The sequence below is a fragment of the Alosa sapidissima genome, chromosome 23, assembly GCF_018492685.1.
Source record: "Alosa sapidissima isolate fAloSap1 chromosome 23, fAloSap1.pri, whole genome shotgun sequence".
Lineage (NCBI taxonomy): Eukaryota > Metazoa > Chordata > Actinopteri > Clupeiformes > Clupeidae > Alosa > Alosa sapidissima.
The window spans coordinates 4,031,560-4,037,161 of record NC_055979.1 but is presented as its reverse complement, the minus strand read 5'-3'; positions in this window follow the sequence as shown (position 1 = coordinate 4,037,161).

Sequence of the window (5,602 nt, the reverse complement as noted above, 5' to 3'; positions counted from 1 at the left end):
TATAGTGTGTTTTGCTTTCCACACTGTAATGTGCACTAAAACCCTTTAGTCCAAATGGCATTTTATCATGAGGAATCCTAGGGGGCCCTGCCTTGTGCTCACGTAAGATTCCATCTTGTATTAACCCAGCCTTACTCAAACTTCTTTGACTTGAGACCCAGTCATGGCAGTCTTTTGGGGTCATAGGGCCCACCTACACATAATGTAGCCTATACTAGCTGTGCTGTTACCATTCAAAGGAGCATGAATATGGAGCCGTGATTTCTTTACTAGGTACAGTATTGTCCCTATTCCCTCCCAGCCAAGAAGGCGTATTTCTCATCTCCAGGATATAACACTGGACTATGAACCTGGGAGTAGTAGGTTAAAAACTTTATTACTGGAAGATACACTCAATGAAACACATCCGAAGTATTCTTCAATTAAGTTTCAGGTATGTTAAAAATTTTACTCCAAAAGCCTTTAAACAACACTGTCTAGTGAATAATTAAAATATTTCCCCAAGATTTCAGGAAAAATGTGAGTTCACTCACTGAACTGTTTATAACTTTATTTTTAAGTTCTGCATTGCTTGGTAAAGGCACACCGTTTTGGTAAATTATGTTAATTTGGTTCAGTTGTGCATTGTAAGATAATTCATCAGTCTGGCTGTCTTCATCTAGAATCAATGCAATTGCCTGAGAACAGTCTTACAATTAGTGCATTTTCCCTGTGTATAAGTTAAAGACTACATGCATTATTGTGTTTGACACTGAGGATGGCCTATCTGAGAGACGGTGGTCTGGTTCAAATGAGTTACGTTGTGAAATTGATAATGGCACTCCGACTAAATCATTAAGTCTATTTCTTAGTATTGTGAAATTGAAATGAAATATGGACTATTGCAATCAATAATATATTGAAATTAATTAAAAGGAATCAATTTCTATGAACAAATTGATTCCTTTTAATCTGTCAGTTGTGTGCGTGTGTCAAGTTAGCCTAGGCCTACCGTGCGCATACTGCGCAAAAGCGCCACTCGCGCCTAGGCTATTTAATTGTATCTCCTTTAGGCTATACGTGGGATGTGCCAACTTTTCATGAGCTAGAGAGACACCTTTAAAGACAAAAAGATTATTCGAGCCCTGATAGGGCCACTTTGATTTCGAACTTGAGCGCTGTGTGTGTGACAGAAGCGGGAATGGAAGAATAAGCATAACTGAAAAGTACGTAACTGAAGCGCGTAAAAAAAAAAAAGGATTTACGCGCAAATGGGAGAATTAAAGTGTGAATTAAAATGAACAAAATTATGGCAATAGGCTACTTGCTGTAAATTCATAGTAAAACAAGAAACATTGAAGTTCTTATTTGATGTTCTGAGGGAGAGGTCTGTGCCAGTCCTTGATATCAGTGAGTGTTGTAGTCAAGTCATATGCCTCGAGTCCGAGTCTAGGTTCGAATCTCCAGTATTCAAGTCCAAGTCATTAAAAAAAAATTCCAAGTGAAGTCCGAGTCTAGTCCACTACTCATCCGAGTCAAGTCCGAGTCGAGTCACTATTAAATGCAAAACTGACAACCTTCGGGGCATTCATGTCTCCAGGCATTTGGCGCCTTTAAAGTTAACGTCCGTTATTGTAGGAACATGGCGTGACGTGTGATGTACAGGCCCGTATTAAGACAATGTGGTGCCCCCCCCCCCCCCCCCCCCCACCCCTGTTTCCCGTGCTGTCCTCCGGTCAAAAACATCACACATAATCAGGGGGATTTCTCTAATGTAATCTTCTATTCACTAACTTACACAACTACAGTACATGTAGGCATATGACTAGTGAGCAATATTCAATTTATTTATTATTTATTTATATTTAATATCTCATTTCAAAATGTTGAATTCAAAAAGCACAGCAATACAAATCAATACAAAATGTCAAAATCAATAGGCCTACACATCAGTACATCAGCCCAGCAGAAAAACATGAAAAAAGAAAGAAAAAAAAGCATTTTCATTATGCAAACTTATCCAACTACATACATGTAGGCTAGGCATTGTAGTGAGCACTATATTAAAAGCACAATTTAAAATGTCTATCAATTCAAAAGGCCAAAATCAATACTCATCAGTGTAGGCCTACACATCAGGCCAGCGCCACAAAAAAAAAAAACACAAGACACTCCCATTATGCAGAACAGGGGAACTTCATCAGCACAGCTGACGCTGAACATCAAAACAGCAGCAGAGCCTTTAGCAGAACTGCTTCTTCCTTGATTTTGCGCAAGCAAAGGTGTGGACTACATCCCCAAAGTCCATTTCTTTGACCAACTCCGATTCAATGGTAAGCAGGGAAAGTGCAGGCAAACGCTTTCGTGTCATTGTCGTCCTGAGCTCATTTTTCACTTGTTTCAGTCGGGAGAACGACCTCTCACCTTCAGCATTTGTTACAGGCAGGGTTAGGAATATTCTGAGCGCAACACCCACCGCTAGAGCTCGTGGTACCATCTCCCCCGCTAGCGTTACCGTCTCCACGGTTAGCTTCAGCTTCAGCTTCATCAGCAGCGCTGCTAGTGACCGCAATTCCTTCTGATGTTCTCACAAAAAAACTTTCTATCCCTGCAACATTTTGAATCGTGGCTAAACGTCTAGAATCCTTGTTTTTCTTTAACTTTCTTTTAGCACAACCACTCAATTGATGTCGGTTCATTTTGGATGAATTTTCTGTAGCAGTTAAAAGACAATACATTTGCACATACTTGTGGACCAGCTCAACTATGACAGATTGGGGAGGGGGAGTGATAGTGATCATGTAGCCTAATCTTGATTTATTTATTATTTATTATTATTGTAACATCAGTGTTCACAAAACGAATAGGCCTAATGTAGGCTATGGTCTTTCAACAATTTCAAGTGAATAATATAACAATTTATGAAGTATGTCACGTGGTGCCCCCCATGGTTGGTGCCCCTGGGCACAGGCCCACTGGCCCTTATGGATAATCCGGCCCTGGATGTATGACATGAAGCAGTAAGATTCCATTGCACTTATATTAATACTAAAAATAATTTAGATATTAAAATCATATACCAAATAATATTCTAATGACATATTGCAATTATAGCCTAATGACATTACAAAAAAAAGTTGAGTCTTTGTCTCAATTTCCGAGTCTGAATGTATGAGTCCAAGTTCGAGTCATTTAGTGCTCAAGTCCAAGTCAAGTCACGAGTCTCTAAATTTAGCTAATGACTCGGACTCGAGTCCTACAACACTGCTTGATATCAACAAAAATTTTCAAAGAACATAATTTTTCATGCAGAGTTAATGTAGGCCTTCTACTGTAAATTATTATTTTTTTCAGGTACACTCTCAATTTGTATACATCTCTGACATTAAGAAGTCAATTTTACAAATATATAATGTGTCTGTTTTTCTGAAGTTTTTCCAAAATCTTTTAACATAAGGCGTACTCCAAACACTTCTGCAGGTTTGGCATTGGTTTCATTTTACCCGCCTATCCCATGAGAATTACTATTTCTGCAATTGGTATTATTTTTTACCCTTAGCGGTCTTAAAAAGGTCTTAAAAGTCATTAAATTTGTACTTAAAAATGTGCAGATACTTTGGTAGAAGACGTTTGTTGTAGTTCATTTTAGCACCTAGGTCTACAAGTCTATCACCACACAAATTAGGATTACTTTTGGAAGATGCAGTAGATTCATGCTTAATTTCCTAACCAAAGTATTTTCTCTGGTAGTGGGTGAAATCTGCAAGGAAAATGTCCACACCACTGGGTTAAACAGTACTGATCAGAAATTAGGACATGGGCACTCGCCTGCAAGTCATTTTGTCATCACTCATGAAAAGGAGGGGAAGGGTACTTTCTGATGGTAAATGGGCTTAGTCGTTGATAGGCAACTGTGGGAAATCACCTACCTATAACACAACGAATTTTACACCTCTCCTGTGTATACCGGAAATGGAATTTACAATTACTTGCAAGGGAGAGCTACCTGTATTGTATTGTATTGTATTGTATTGTATTGTATTGTATGTATTTATGTGAATCTAGATTGATCTATCCAAAAGCTTTCACAGATGAAAAGTTAATGGAACATTAGGCATGTGTTTTTTCGTGAGTCGTTTACTGTAACTCAAATTGCTGACTGAGGCGGGAGTAGGAAATGAATTTTCACAATTGTGGTTAAGATGTGAAATTCAATTCAGGGGGCGTGCAGGGTCCCTGACCACATCTAAATATAACCATCTGCTACTGTTCAGGCAGAATCACAGTTCTTACATAAACTAATATCTCTCAGGTAGGTAGTCAGATAATATAAAGGCCACTTCTCAGTCATTTCCATCAAAAAACGTGCCGCTTTTTACACAAATTCATGTAAATTGGGGATTTTCTGTTTTGAATAACTCTATATTTTGTTCTGCCATGTGGTTAGACAACCTTGACCTCAAAGGTCAAATGCTCCACCCGACGGCGGGCTGAATGAAAAACAGGAAATGGCAGTGGCTTACTTAGTCAGCACCCTAAATTTTATGTTTTTCTAACATATGTCATGTTACAGGAAACATCCGTTGAGAAAAGACGGCTAGTTGGTGTATGCAGGCTTTTGCTGGGCCCTTCTGGTTCTTGCATGCAGGCCAGCGACCTCTGAACAGCATGGTCCAGGTAGTTGGAAATGCCAACAGAAAAGACCTGTAACAGTCAGCCAGCAACTGTATTGTGGGGTTCATGCATGAAATGTGATTGTTCTGATCTTATTTGTGCAGAAACTGTGAAGCAAATGGGTTTTTCACCACTCAGCTGAATGTAGCCTTGTGGAGTGACGTTCAGCTCCTATAACAGCACAAACCAACATGGCCAACTCCACACCACAATTGTCTCTCAAAACAGCTCAGAGTAAACACAACATCCAACGCTTCACTCTCCCTCCCCAGTACCCTGTGTATTTTCTATGATGTCTACCTGACATCCTCCAACAATGCTACTATGCTGAAACACCGGATGCAGAACTGGCTGGAGGAGGAAGAAACCCTGTCCAGTGAATTATGTGTAGGGTGTTTCTGTATTCTTGCAGCATAGTCCATGTGGTTGCTGTAACTGTTTGATCTCAATCAACTGCTGACATCTTGATTTCTTTGAGCCTTTTGTGTTTCAGTGTTCAATTCTTAACCAGAGATGCCAAAAACGGATGTAGATATAGATGCAAAATAGTTACGCTTCCAAATTTGTGTGTGTGTGTGAGAGAGAGAGAGAGAGAGTGTGTGTTTGCACATGGACAATGCAATTTTTGTATTTTTATCTTTGACCATTGAATAGGGCATCTTACCTAATTCTATACATTAGAAGACATTAGCCAACATGGGTCGGCAACAGGCGACCTGCGGGCCAAAGCTGGCCTGCCAGCAATATTACAGTATTTGGCCCAACAGATTATTCTGGTACACTCTTAAAACAAATGTGTTGGAAACAACACAAACTGTGTTGTCCCTATCTGGACATAGAGATATGTTAAAAACAACGCAAGTTGTGCTATGTTCAACATATTCGTTTTAGGAGTTGTGAGGGGAGAATGACAAAGATGGGCCTTGTGTTGTTTTGATTTGATACTTGT